The sequence below is a fragment of the Chlorocebus sabaeus genome, chromosome 2 (assembly GCF_047675955.1).
Source record: "Chlorocebus sabaeus isolate Y175 chromosome 2, mChlSab1.0.hap1, whole genome shotgun sequence".
NCBI classification, from domain to species: domain Eukaryota; kingdom Metazoa; phylum Chordata; class Mammalia; order Primates; family Cercopithecidae; genus Chlorocebus; species Chlorocebus sabaeus.
This window is the reverse complement of record NC_132905.1, coordinates 51,137,524-51,153,128: the sequence shown is the minus strand read 5'-3', so window position 1 is coordinate 51,153,128 and position 15,605 is coordinate 51,137,524. Positions and strand designations below refer to the sequence as shown.

General features: G+C 37.7%; 1 protein-coding gene and 1 long non-coding RNA gene across 6 annotated transcripts in view; both read left to right on the top strand.

The window, feature by feature from the left end:
* MACROD2 (mono-ADP ribosylhydrolase 2) overlaps nt 1-15,605 on the top strand; it is a 2,124,972-nt gene that overhangs the window by 663,833 nt on the left and 1,445,534 nt on the right. The window lies entirely within an intron of this gene.
* LOC140710363 (uncharacterized) lies at nt 10,098-15,132 on the top strand. Its single transcript, XR_012091343.1, has 4 exons — nt 10,098-10,992; nt 11,928-12,068; nt 13,288-13,330; nt 14,832-15,132. It is a non-coding gene; the product is annotated as an uncharacterized lncRNA (long non-coding RNA).

The window sequence follows — 15,605 nt, the reverse complement described above, 5'->3', positions numbered from 1 at the left end:
TTCATAGAGGGCTTTGCTGGAATTGTCTTGCTTCAAATACTTGTTTTCAGTACTCTTACATTCTTGGAATACTTGCATTTAGATTTTTGATAAGAGGCAGTATATGATATGGTAGTTAAGAATGTAGTCTATACATATGATGTCAAACTACCTGCATTCAAATACTACCCAAGCCACTTATCTGCAAGAGCTTGGACAAGTCATATAGCCATTTTATACCTGTGTTTCCTTATCTGTGAAATGACAATAATAATAGCATTCAGTTTTGATGATCAAACGTACTAATTTCCCAGATGTAAAACATTAGAAGAATACCTGGCATATATTAAAAAAATAAATGTCAGCAATGATTATTTCTTACACAAGCCTGGTAAAAATTCAAGTTTACTGATTATTAAATTTCACTGGTTCCGTTTGGGATCTTCTTCATTATGTTCAGAGATCAGCAATGCCCTGAGTTGTTTTTTTGTTTTTTTGTTTTTTTTGGGAGGGGGGGGGGGTCATATTTGCCTGATTATATCTCATCAAATAGAAACACTAAAATACATAATTCAAAACAGAGATTTGATCTTCAAAAGGGAAAGACAAAGTGGAATCTCAAATTTGCTGTACTGAAGGGCCTGGTTCAGTGCCTGATACACGGTAGGTGCTTTGCAGACCTGGGTGCACCCATGGATTATCTCTGCTCAGGATTCTGACCCATAAAAGGAAGGGCATTCTTTCCACATTCTTGCTAAATCTGTGTAACATTCTTATCTTAAATGTAGCCTTTAACCTTAGGAGACTCAAGAAACTTTGAAACTATAGTATTATGACTGAAATATTAAGCTTTTAAAAAACATATACTTTAGTTCATTTAGCTGTCTAATATTTTCTCTGTTCTTAAATTTGCAACCTTTTAAAACATATGATTTTAAATTACATAGTGGATTATTCAGGTACTCATCTAACATTTAAAATGTAAACAGTGCAAATTTTCTAAAAGGCAAGAAGCAGGGGATTATCATTTGTGAAAGGAAGTAGAAATATGGTCTTGATTATCATTTGTGAAAGGAAGTAGAAATATGGTCTTTTTATTCTTGCTTGACTAGATTTTGCAGTTTTAATCAAATTGGCATTTAAAAATACTGGGCTCTATCTGTTAAGAACTGTATGTTGTTTACAGAGATTTTTAGGTGCAAATTATCTGGCCAGATGTTTAAGCACCAAAGGGAAACAAGTTAAATACAATTAACCTAGTCTTCATTTATCAAGTAGTTAATTCTCAGAGGTAGGCCACAAAATCAGTCTTTTGATCCCAATAATATATATAGGTATAACTATTTAGATAACATAAAATAAAAGTTACAAAGCCTTGTTTTGAAACTCTTTAAGCTTGGCCAAATTACAGAACATTTTATTCATTATAGGTGGCTTCCCAAATTTTGGTTACTGATTGCCTTTGTCATTGCCTTTAGGACAATTGTAGACTTTGTGGATATTGGAACCAGATATAATATTGCACTGTAATTTCCCACCAGGTAAATCACATAATTATTATGGGAATATGAAAACATCTGAGAACAGGGACAGGGTGGGGGTGTGTGGGATACATACACATATGCACACAGTATAAAATAAGATGGCAAAATGTTGTATCATTTCAGTTGCTCAACTACAGCTCAATTCAACTCTTGCATAGTCTCCTGTAACATTGTGTTAGTGTGGAATTTAGGTACATTTTAATATGTTTCATATGCTATGAAGTGGGAGCTCCCTAAAATAATAGTCTTAGGATCTATAAAGTTCTTAAAACTCATCTAATTATGGTGAATTTTTAAATATTTTGCATAATTTTTTAAATTCTAAAAGTATTATCAAATTACAGAAGGTTTGGGTTTGGGAAACAAAGGGAGGAAAAAAGTCAGCTACTACTTAACAAAAATCATTTGTACCTTACTCTATATCTAAATCTATGTCTATATGTATATCTATCTATATGCCATTGTACTTTCAGATTTGTACTTTATTTCTTCTATGCACCTACAGTGAAGTTTTAAATATTCTAGGCTCTATGTATAAAGGTTCTGAGTTCTTCAGTATTCCTGAGGAGGAGCTTAAAAATATTTTGATTTTTGTAAGTCTCATTAGAGACCTGGGAAGTCATTCCGAAATATTAATTTTGAGCCAAATTTCTAATAGAGTATTAAAAACAGGGGTGTAGTGGAAATTGTATTAAATAAGAATCAGGAGTTTATGTTCAAGTCCCACTTCTGACAACATGAGTTCTATCAGTTGAAGTATGTTTGCGATACATGAATGTATATGAGAAATATACATATACAGTCAAGAGAATAAGCAATGATTCATACGCATTCCCCAGAAACATGCTCTATGCTTAAAGAAGATTTATGGACTTGTTTTCTTGGGCTTGCATTTCCCTGTGAGAGGGTATTTTACAGTGGGCTGGAAGATGCTTCTGTTTCTCTTGGTTAACGTGTGTGGGGAGCAACAGAAGGTAACAGGAATGATTGACAGGAAGACAAGGAGACTTTGGGAAGTGTGGATGAGAGCAGTGTGGAGGAAGAAAGAAGGGTAAGGATCCAGTTATTTGTTTGACATCTATTTGCAACTTTATTAACTATGGAGATAAAAAGAGAGGTGGATATTAAGGAGACAAAACACAGTGGAGATTTTAACTACCCCCAGTGTTTTCCTCTGGCTCACTGACTTTCAGTTATCCTCTTTCTTTGCTTATTGTTACTTGTTTTTGGATATGAAAGAGAGTATCCTAAAATAACTTTTATACAATTAATGATCTTAGTGGAATGACAGGAGTTTTGAGAAAGAACAAAGAGCATTCCATTTGTATTATAGAACAATTAAATAAAAATCCACCTACAGCCATAAGTTGCCAATGTTTAAATATATGTCATTTACTGATCTAGCTTATTTTTACCTCATCTGCCTAAACTCATCATTATTGTAAGTCTCCCTTAATAAACAAAGTAAGATTTCTTTCTTACTCTAACATTTGAGTAAGAATCAAAATGTCAGAGGTTATTGTTGTTGTTGTTATTTCCACCATGGTGTGACCTCCGATTTTCAAATAAAATATTCATATAAATTTTACTCAACACAAATTAGCTTACTTTTCATGCTGTCTCCAGAAGTGAGGAAGTAGAGTAGTTAAGAGTCATAAATTCGGAGCCTGGGGTTTGGTCTAATCCACACCTAACTAACTATGTGACCTTGAGCAAATTACTTCAGTCTTCTGCCCCTTCATTTCTTGGTCTATAAAATGATGATAATTATAGTAATTTTCTCATAATGCTGTTATGAGGATTATATTAGTTAACTTGGGCTAAGTGCTTAAAATGGTACTTAGAACACATAGCTCTTCATGTTTCAGTGGTTCTCCACATTGGTGACGCATTAGAATCACCTGGGGAGTTGGTGCTCATCTTACCCATTAAATCAGAATCTTTGGGGTGGGGCCCAGTACTGAGAGTTATTGAAATTGCTCAGGTGATTCCAGTGAGCAGCCAGCGTTGGGAACGATGACTGTAAATGGCTGTAATTATCCTGCTGACTAAATTATAAACCTCCTGAGGGCAGGGAGTCCATTACTTCTTTTTCTACATCCTCCCTAGTACAGCTAGCACAGTGCTTTATTTGTAACTAATGCTCATTAAAGACTATCAATGAAAGAAAACATGCTGATGATATTTTAGATGTGTAAAGACCTTGCAGAACCACAGAGGTGCTAATTTTAAGCATTAATTATTCATTCCCTCATTTATTCATTTATGTGTGCTACACACTTTGGACTCTTGATGCTAAACACTGCAGGCATATATGATTTGAAAATGCAATACCTGTTCCAAAAGTTTGTAATTTAGTATGAATAAATGCATACTTGACTTCAATAGAAGGGAAACTAACCATGTATAAGTGCTGTATTACAATTTGGGTTCCCTTGGAGGCTGACTCTAAGATGGAGCATGCAGAGTGTTTGTTTGGAAGTATTCTTGAGAATAATACCTCTGTGTGTGCTGAGGAAAGGGAAGGCTATGGAAGGAGCATAATTGGGCAGGGAAAGAAGTTAGGTTTTGATGCATTCCAAGTGAAGTTTTCAGCTAACCCCACAGGAGCTCTGGGGCTGGGGTGGCTCTTCAGTGTCTTCAGTTGGGCTGAAGGGGGCCAGGTTTTTATTCCTGCATATTGATCAGTGCTTGGATACAGCTGTCGCTGGAAGTAGTGACCTTGGATGAGGCATGTTTCTTTAGCAGAATCAATTCCCAGATACAACTGACAGCTCAGGGTGTCCTCTGGCAGTTCTCCCCCAGATAGGGGAATATGTCCTTCATTCCTAAAGGGGAATTCAAGTGGAGTGTCACAGCACCTATCACATGCAACAAGAGATAAACAAACAAAAAAAATTATCCTGGCTCAAAGAAGAGAGATCACATTTATTTTGATGGGGAGGATAAGAGTTAGGGTGAATTGGGAATTACTTTTTCAAATGGATGCCATTACAATTTGATATTTAAGGATAGGTGAGATTTCAAGAGGCTGAAATGAGGTGCAGGGTGTTCCAGGTATAGGAAACAATAGAGGTAATGGTGGGGTGATATGAAGTACAGATTTGTGGAGAAGCCCACCGGTCTAGAAACTCAGGCTAAGCAGCTTAGGCATAATTTGGTTGACTTTCAGGAGCAGGGAAGAATATGTGCCAGTGTATATTAGAAAGATTAACCTGGTAGCAATATGGAGACATAGGTGGGGCAGAGCTTGGGATCAGGCAGATTAGGTAACAAGCCGATGAAAGAAACTACGCTAAGAATCAATGCAAGAAGAAAATGCATGAGATAGACAGGAAAGCAGAGAACTACAAAGAGCTGGGTGGATGCAGGAGGCAGTGTAGATGTACATGGGACAGGTATGACAGCAGACTAAATGTTTCTGTGTACGTAAGGTGGTGTGAGTAGTCAGTCACCAGGAGATAACTGCAGTGAAGAGAGGCACAGTGATAGAGAAGAGAGCCAGAAAGGGCAGTGGCTTTGATTCATTATCAGCAAAGGAAGAGACAAGTGTGACCAAGGTTTTTATAGAGCATTGAGTGTGCATGAAGGTAGATTACTCAGGTTGATTTGAATCCTGTATTTTTGTTTTACTATCTGGGGCTTTCTTGGCAATGTCACAGCATTTTGTCATGGCCATATAAACAGCACGTCAGTGGTCTGAACCCAGTCATGTTGGAGCACTGTGCTAGATGGTACTAGGCAAAGCTATGAAATAACTAATATTTGTTCTAAAAATGCTAGTCATCAGTGTTTTCACTTTCTAGCCATCTCTTCCAGGCCTTTAGAATACTCATCCCCCTTCTATCTTCCTTATTCCCTGCCAAAAATGGTCACTTACACCACAATGATGGTTTCTCCAATTATATGTCCTCTATTCCTGAAGTATCTGTAGTCATAGGATTCAATTCAAATTCTCTTTAAATGAATTTTGGTGAATATTATTATTTTGAGCAAGTGGGCTTCTGAGCCCCTGGAAATAATGTTAAGTGTAAGGTCACCCTCAGTAATTGAATTTTGAGGGCCAGTATTTTCAGGATTTGAACAAAGTGGAAAATTAAGTGATATTTGCAGCTTCTTAACCTTGGAAGGAGGTCCTGGAATGATATAAATACTGCCTTCTAGGGGACTCAGCTGTGGAACATTGTATGCCTTAATATTGTTATAATTTCTTTTTTCTCCTCTCTCTCACAAAAATGAGATGAATGAACTGAACATCCCATAATTTTTTCATTATGAAAGAACTTTTCGTATTTCATCTTAACGTCTAGGGTGTTTCATTTAAGAACAGCTTAAATGAGCCCTATTTCAAAATAAGCTGTCCCATAATACCATTAGTTCCCAGCTAGTCACTTTGTGAAGTCACAGAACTGTGTACAATCTCTCTTTTGATTCTAAAACCTTGGGAGAAAGTAATTGAGGTATAGACACTTGAGAGTCTCAATTTTATTGCTTTGCAAAGAAATTTCAATTTAGAGTTTATCTAGGTTACAGTCCCCAAATATTTCTCAAGGAGGATAAATCAAATTTGTTGGAAAGTTCCTAGTCATATATCATTCAGTCTTATTACCTGAACTGCCTTGTTTGACATCGTCAGTTGCAGCACTCTCTTGGCTATGATTAGAACTCAACCTTGGTTTGGGTGACAACCCACTCTTCTTGCTTGTTTCTCTCTTTCTCTCTTTTAACTCCCAGATTCAACACAGTTCTTTGAAATGATTTATGTTTCATCCTAAGTCATTAGTGTGTGCTTCCAAGTGGCCAATCTTTCCTCCTTTGTTGGTTAATGTTTATAGGAAACCTCTTGGAGTAATGACTCACTGTGATACTTCATCACTTGCCTGTCTCCAGTATCAGTGATGAGCTTACATTTGAGACTTTACCCTTCTCTGTGTCTTTAAAACATATTCTGCTGTCTCAGTGGTGAATATGATTCTATGCCTGATCTATGGGTAAACACAAACCATTCTGTATGTAGTAGGAAAGATAGATGTGTGCCACTCTCCTCTGTTTTTCTGCAAGAAATGTTCTTTTATCTGCAGACTAAGAAACCATATCCAAAACTCCTCTAGGTTGCTTCACAGATGCTTATTCATCATTAGAGTATTAGAAATCAAATGAAAGGGTAATATATAACTACTTTTAAGAGCTAGTTCTCCTTTTAAAAGAACTAGCTCACTCAAGTACTTCTTTTTTTAATGCTACTTTCCTTAGTCAGTAAGAGTCAAGATACTATGAGACTCTGCCAAATTTGAATTCTGCTTGTTACCGAAACCCTGAGCCCTTATAGATGATGTTAGAGAGCACTGTTTCCAAATTCCTTCAGGCAAAGCCTCACAATCATGAAAGAGGGGAGAGGAATGCTTTGGTGGTTACTTGTGCAGGTGATAATTTGTACAGAACTAGACTTCAGAGTCTCGTAACTGAAGGGGAGTAACAAAGGAAGGTTTCTTCAATCTCTCTTCTTTTAGGGAAAGAAGGATGTCATCCTGACTAAAGTCATAAAGCAGCTAGCAACCTGAGTAACTGAATGATTTAACCAAAGCTCACTTTAATGGTCTGCGGTCCACACCTGCCCTCCAATCCCCATGATTTTTTTTTTCTTTTCATCAGTGTATCCCAAGCACTTAAAATAATGCCTGGTACTTAGAAGGCCCTATCCGCTCATTTACTGAATGGATGAATTGATGAGCAGAGCTAAGGGAAAAAGGAATTCAAAGAGGCAGTTGCCTTCCTCTTAAGACAGTGTTTTTTCCACCACCTAATAATACCTTACCTCTTTTGTTTGTGTGTTTTGAAAGGCAGCATAGTAGAATGGTCAAGTACAGATGCCTGTGTTCAAATTTCTGCTGTGTAATCTTCAACAAAGTACCCACCTCTCAATTCTCCTGTGTTAGAGATAATTATAGAAAAATGTCTCTTAGGATTGCTGTGAGGATTACCCAGGTTAACTTGTGAAAAGTACTTAAAATGATACCTAGTATATTGTTGCCACTCAATCTGTGTTAGCTGCTATATTGGGAATGGGCAGTCAGTGGCATGTGTTATAACTCACAGGGTTCCTCCCTGGAGGCGAATCTGGAACTTGACAAGCTCCTCTGAAACAAAGTGGCATCATGGGGCTTCAGCATGGGGTGCTGAAGACTTGTACCGTGCAGCTCTCCTCACATGCCACAGTGAGTCCCAGATTTCTGCAACCACAGAAATTTGAGAGAAACTTTGCTGAAAGTTTGAAACCAGTGTGAATATATTCATATGGTAAATAACAGAGCCTCTGAAAAGGAGACAATGAGATACCCAAGAAAGTCTATAGGCTTTAGTGCCACCCAAATGGAATGTCTTTATTGGCTTAGCTGCTCATTAGCTGCCTGTCCCGGCAAAACTATTCAAATCCTTGGGACCTTAGTTTTCTCACTTGTAAATTTAATTTAAAAAATACTTCTTGTATAAAATATGAAATAATAGGCGCATGTAAAGTGCTAAGTGTATCATAGAGATGTAATAAATGATAAGCCCTTAAAATAATGATCATAGCCATAAAAATCCAAGGGATTGGAAAAAAGCAATGCACATTACTATGTAAAGATACCATTATTTCATTTGCTTGCTTCTTCAGAAAGTAACAAGGTGGTTTCTAGGTAATCAGTGCCATGCAAGTATTCTGTCTCGGGAGCTTTTGTTTTTGAAATTTTTATCCATGAACTCTGTTAAAGTTATACCATAACTCTAGAGTCATCTCTGATTCCAAAACCTCCCTCTAACTAGGCTGCTTGCAGGAGACTTTGGTGTTTTTCTTCAGTAGAAGAAGAAAGAAAGAGCAAGAAAAGGAAGGAAGGGAGGGAGCAAGGGAGGGAAAGAAGGAGGGGGGAGGAAGGAAGGTGGAAAGGAGGGAAGGAAGGAATGAAGGGGAGGGGAAGGGAGGGGAAGAAGGAAAGGAGGGAGGGAGGGAAGGGGAGGGGAGAGTGGAAGGAAAGAAGGAAGGAGGGAGGGGAGGAAGGAGGGAGGAAACGAGGGAAAGAAGGAAGGAAGGAAGAAAGGAAGGAAAGAAGGGAGGGATGGAGGGGAAGGGAGAGAAAAGAAAAAAAGGAGTATAGAGATAACTAGGCATAATGGACATCAAGGCCAATTTTGTCACCCATTTGCACTCCCTATTTTCCCCTTCCTTTTGGAGCTTATTGATAATGAGGTTTTTCATCTGACTTTTGTGAGTGAAATATGGCTGTTATCAATCCACACTACCTTGTAAGATGACTGGCCAGCTTAGTCTGCAATAACAAACAACTGCAGAATCTCAGAGCTTAAATCAACAACAAAAGGTTGTTTCTTGTTCGTGCTATGATTCCACTATTGATTAGACAGGAGCTTTATGCTGCTTCATGCTTATTCAGCCAATAGAACCTCCACCATTTGAAATGTTGCTAGTGGCCATCATGGATGAGGGAAGATAGCAAATTACGATCTGGCTTTTAACACATATCTTTGTCTAAAAGTCTATGTGGCCCTAACATTTGTCACTTTGAGACAGGAAGTAGGCTGGAAGAGGAATGTGTCAAATATTTGGTGACCAGAAAGGTGAGTAGTCATTATTTGGGATTCCCATCTATTCTGGTTCTCCTCTTCCGCATACATGGTAGGATTGCACTTTGATGCCCATTTGAATTCGCTATTGGCCAGTGAAGTGTGAGTAAGGATGAAGTGCCACTTCTATGTTGAAGCTTCAAAATCTAGCGTGCAATTTGGAATATTCTTTCCTCCTGTCCAAGTGACCCATATGTTTATGGCTCTGTCAGTCTGGGTTTTTGAGTGAAGACAAAGTGGAGCAGATTGCTCCCACCAACCTAAGATGGATGCGTACTATGAGCAAGAAATAATAGATTTGTATTATGTCATTGAGATTTGAATGTTCTTTGGTCTGGAACATAATCCTAGCTTGTTCTAACCAATTCTGATAGGGAACATATTAGGATAAATTTCCAAAAGTTAAAAAAAAAAGCTTTCTTTTGTTTATCTAGATTTATATATCCTCAAATTTAATGAGCCCAGAGGCGATTTTTCACTATCATAGGGAGAAAACATTTATGTAGGCTCCTTTGATTGGTTCACTTGATTAGTGGTAGGGGTGCTGGTGTTAGTGAGAAGTCATATTTGGGAACAAGGAGCAGTCTATATTAATTATAGCTGCAGGATGTGGTAGGGCTATCAACTTCTTTTCTGCTAGAAAGAAAACATAATTTAGGGATCCATCACAAATACATTTCTCCTAATGACAGGATATCGGAGAGCACATGATTTTCAGACACACTGGCTTTCCTTTTTACTTTTTATTTAATTTAAATGAGTTTATTATATACTTACATATTTTAAAGGGCAGATTCTTAATTTCTTAGCTTTTGTTTTATAGAAATCAATGAAGAAAGGAGGGTATTATTGACAAGTGGGAGAACAGTAGGTTTGTATTTCAAGCAGATGATTTGTGGACCTCAAAGATTTCACATTCTCTATCAGTCCTGAAAATTAGACAGAGTTATGAAATCAAGTACAGATCCTACTACTGATTCATTATGTGACCTTGGGCAAGGCACTTAATCACTTTAGATCTTAGTTTCCTCATTTTAAAAATGAGGATAATAATACTGGCGTAAGTCATAGGGATGTTGTGTGGATAAACTAATTAATGATTGTAAAATGCTTTGAAAGTGCAAAGCGTTGTATAATTGTTAGGTGCTGTTATTAAGAAGTATTATTAGTGTGTTGTGTTTCATTCTTATTAGGGCTTCTCTCTGCTTTGAAGTCAGCCTCCACGTGGACTGTGGGGTTGAGATAAGTTTACAGATGTGCTGCTCAAGTGCCTTTTTTGCCTGGAGAAAATACTGAGTAGCTAGGGTAATCATCATTATGAAGAGGATCTCTTCAAGATAAAAAAGATAGGAAATGATCTCCTTTTTAAAAAATGGAAATTGCTCTAACTTTAAAAGTATCAATCAATTCTTTAAAACCTCATACAGCCCTATGTTTCAGGAAAGTCTAACATCATGCAAAATTTGAAACTTCAGGAATTTTCTGCTCAGCATAACATGGGAAATGTTGTTGCTAAGATAACTTTAAATCAGCTGAACCAGCTCTTTCTAATTTTCCCACAGTGTTTGCTTCAAGGATGAAAACAAGTGAGGTATCCTCTAGAGGAGAGAAATTCTGATCTGTGGCTGTGTTTTGCATTTACAAAAAGTTAAAACCCCAACCCAAATTAATTTTTATTTGTTTTGTCGATTCTCTGTTGGGAAATGTGTTTCTAGGTACATAAAAATAAGTTATTTTTTTGAAGGTCAAGTATACACCATGTTTATACATGACTACCTGGTGCAGCTAAGCAATATTGACTTTGATACAAAAAGACCACAGTCAGGCCTTTGGAGGATTTCTCATTAGTTGTGTGAGTTTTAACAAAATAATTTAACATTTGCCTCAGTTTCCATATATAGGAATGTGTGTAAAATAATTCCTGCTTACCTGATTCCTCTGGAAAAGCTCAAAGAAGGTAAAATCTTTGGAAAATATTTTGTAAATACAATGAGATAATTAAATTGTATTACATTATTTTATTTAACATTTTCATCATTTTTAATGTATTCTTGAGTTAACAAGCCTCTGTATTTCCACTGGATAATAAAGATACTAGAAACTCAAATAATTTTCTCGAAATAATCTCCATACATGCCTTTAGTTTTATATCCCATGACGTGAGGAGAAAGAAGTCCATATGCACTTTCTGAGAAGTCTGTTAAGTAGGTCAAGGGGTGTCTGAGATGTGAGTGGGCAGCTTTGGTCATTTGCTTTTCTATGATCGCACAGGTTTAAAAAAAAAATGCTGTGCGCAGTCATATACGTGTACAGCATTACATTTTAAAATCACCAGGACCTGGGAACATAGGATAGATTTGTTTGCTATGCAAATGAATAAAACTTGTACCAAAGAAATCTAATGTTTAAGTCCAAGACACAAAAGAATTTTTAGAGTTTGAGCTTATTGTACTATCATAGGGAATAAAAACTTCCAGAAACTTCTGAGGGGCCAGAAGTTTTCAGAGTCTAGCTTTCTAGGATCCGAGGACTAAAGTACTTAGGTCTACCCTTGAGGCACCATTATTTTCTACCAAACATTTCACTTCTTGTGATCACCTAAGTCTTTGCAAGAAGAACAAATCTCACAATCCATTTATTTACTCTCCTAAAAATGTTGACCACATGAAATGACAACCAATATACCAGAGTTGTTTATCCCCTCAGAGGTGCCAGAGAAGAGGTAATGGCAGAGTTTGTAAGGTTTGTCTCCTAATTTTTGTCTTATTGGCATATTTTCTATGGTAGATGCCCTGGTGGGCACCCAGATCCCCCTTTCAGAACTGAGGCACTATTTCCTCACCTACTGGAAGTGTTGTCTGCTGATGACTCACAGCTAAGTCCCTCTGCTGGACTTGACTGCTGGTGAAGGAAGCTGCCCTCTCCAAGGTAATGCCTGCCTCCCAGGGGCTAGTTCATATCCAGTGACTCAACAACATAGATAGTACAAAGCCACAACCCCTCGTCTTGATGGGGAAAACTCCCAAAGACTGTCTTAATGCTAAAGCTCTCTGTAAGTTTGGCTGAGACCTGTGTTACAACTGAATCACAGTTTATTTTTCTTTTCTCAATTAACCTCGAACCCATCAAGCTAGTATCTATGGTCAATTTCCAACATAACATGACCAAGAATATACTGAGACAGCTATGGGAAGGAAGCTCAAAGAGCCATATGTTCTCCAGGAATTGGAAGCATATATGTTGGACTGGATCCAGAGGGTGCTGGTTCAAAGTGGTTGGAACAGAAAGTTGAATAAAGGAGAATTTATGAACATGGGATGACTTGCTCATGATACAGAATTTAATACCCTGGCAAGGACTTTGGGAGATGGTGTTAACATATTGCTAAAATGATTATTGAAAGCTTGGTAAAAATGATGACCAATTCTATAAGAAATAGAAATGCCAGAATTTTACTGTAGCAGACAGTGGATGAACTAATCAAAAGGCTCAGAGAAACTGTCTTGGTATACAGAGGGCTGAAAAACTAACAGATGGTCATATTCTAGAGGACCTGGAGCCAGACAGATAATAAAAATATTAGTGAGAGGAGCATTATCATCCCTGAAAAGCCAGTGGTAGCCATCCTCTGTTGTCCAAGGTTCACTGAAAAGATGCTGTTACAGAACTGGACTCTCTAATAGCAAAGGAAATGGTGATGAGCATAAGTCTGACCCCGGCAAAAAACAGATAAATTCTAGTGAATGAAAGAAGGCTATCACAAACTCAACCAGGCTTCAAGTACATGGTTGGCAGCCATTGATCTGGCAAATCCATTTCTTCTCATCTTATCAGGGAGGAGGAACAGAAGCCATTTACATTCACTTGAATTAGATAACAATACAAACTTACAGTCTTGTCCTAGGGCTATGTTTTCTGTCTTGGACTCTTAAGGAACTTGGACTGTCTGAACATTCTACTGAATATCACATTGGTCTGTTATTTGACGACATAATGTTTATCAGACTTATCTGCAGTAAGTAAGTGGCAAGTCTTGGTAAGGCATGTGTAGAGAATGGAAACAATGAATATCAGTTGTGACCTTGAGACCACCTGCATTGGGAGCTATAGTTTGTCCCACTAACTTTCCTCTTGTAAATTTCTACAGGAAAAGAGATAATCTAGAATCCTCGAGGACCTGCTCCGAGAGAGTGAGAATTTACTAACTTATTATATGAACTAAGTGGATCTGAGTGACCTGAGGGGTGAATTAAAATGGGTGCTGCGTGTACCACGTAGATATCCCCTTCAGAAATGAGACATCCAAACCCTCAGTTGCTAGTAAGTGCTGCCTGATGATGATTCAAAACTAATTCTCTCAATGGGAATTGGCCTCTGCTGAAAGTAGCTGTCTCACCAAGGCCGTGGTTCCTCCCTGACAGTAACCTGAGTCTTATGACTGGGCGATGTAGGAGCACAGAAGCCCAACCCTACTGCCTTGATGAGAGCCCATTGTGAGGGGTCATCTCAGGTTCAGAGGTCCCATTCGGATCAACTGAGGTCTGTGTTGTAAGTGCCTTGTAGTTCACCTTCTCCTTCAGTTCAGTCCCCTTTCTCTCACTACCTTACAGGCATTGTTCCTGGGGATACTCCTCAATAAACTTCCTGCATAACAAATATCTGCCTCAGAGCCTGTTTGGATGGGAGGAAAACTTAGAACTTTGTCCCCAATATCAAAATACAATTTAATTTAAAAACATTTCAGTAACGTTAATATGTTTTCTGAATTAGTGCACCCAAAAACATTTCCAAGCACCCCCTTTGTGTGTCTTGATTCTTACAATCTATGTCCTTTATTCATTCTATTTATTGAACAATTAAAGAGTGCTTCTCATATCTGAGGCAGTGTGCCAGGCATTCTGGATTCAATGGCAAAAAATGCAAGACTCCTGACCTTAAGGATCTGATGGACAAAAGGGAAAAGCAGCTAAATCAATAGACAATTAAAATACACTATAATTAATAGAACATAATGTGGGGATGCAGACATGGGATAACTAATTTAGCTTGTTGAGCAGAGCAACACAGAGAAGAATGTGTAAGGTTTCCCAAAAGCACTATCTGACCTGAACCTTTAAGATAAGCAGAAAATATGTAGATAAAGAATGAAATATGTTCAAAGAGTGGGAAACAGTGTGAGGTAAAAAGAGAACAGGTTTAGAGAAAAGAAAACACTTCTTTAGGATCAGACCAAGGGGTGTGGCAGATATTAGTGTGGGGTGCAGAGAGCTGTTGGCATCCGTGGAGTAACTTCAGGCAGGGGAGTGATATAGTCAGCTTTTCATTTTGGATTTATTACTCTAGTCTAGTGGATATAGAGAGAATGGATTAGAGAGGAGACCAGTTAGGAGTTCCTTGCTGCAATCTAGCTAAGAAATGATGGCTGGAAATCATGTAGTGGCAGAGGACATGAAGAAAATAAAATAATGGAATCCTGATATTTGAAGGAATTTGAATTAATAAATGTGGATGATGGACTGGATTTGGAAATGTAGAGTGGTTGAAGATACCTTGTTTGGATTAGGAGGTAGAAATGCCATTCTCTGAAATATGTGGTGAGGGTGAAGGTAATGGTGGTAAGTGTGTTTGTATGTAGGGAGAGTATTGCAGAAAGGCTGAGATATGACTTTTAATTTTCTATTTCTAGTTCAGACATTTTGAGATGTCCTAAGACAATTGGCTATGTGGATAGGGAGATCTGGTTTAGGGACCATATCATACAGACAGGAGAAGCCATGGATGATCTCATTCCAGGAGCAGATATACAGTGGGAAGAGAATGAAGCTGAAGACAATTCCAGCTCCAAAGATAGTGACAAGAACTGTTCATGTTCACCATCCTCTGTAGGAATCTTGAATTAGAGGATATTATTTAGTGTGGTCTCTTACCCAAGATAAATAATCTAAGTTTCCGTAATCTTTCCTCATTGATCTAATTGTGAATTTCTTTGGAACTTTGGTGATGTTTTCTATGTTCCCATTTAGTTCTCAGGACCAGAATTAGACACATTATATTTATTATTATCTTTGACAAAAGTAGCACTAAAAAAGCCTTCCTAAGATGCCATATGCATCACGGCTATAGGAAAATAGGCATACCACTTGTCACTTCCCTCAAACAGGTGCTCCCAAAGGCAAGTCCTGTATGTCCTAGAGGACTTGTGTGTGTGTGTGTGCGTGTGTGTGTGTGTGTGTTTATTCTTAAGTGCTGTTTTTGAACCAATGTAACATGATAGAACATGTATTAGGATGTAATTGGTTCTAGGTCAGTTAAGTAAGAAATGCATTTAATTCTTTCTCACCCCTTGAAGAATATTTCTACTTCTCCATTAAATAAATCAGATTTTAAATAAAAATGGAAAAATCCCTCAAATGTAATTCAAAATACAACACATAATCTCTTGATTTGTGAGAATTAGCTATTGTA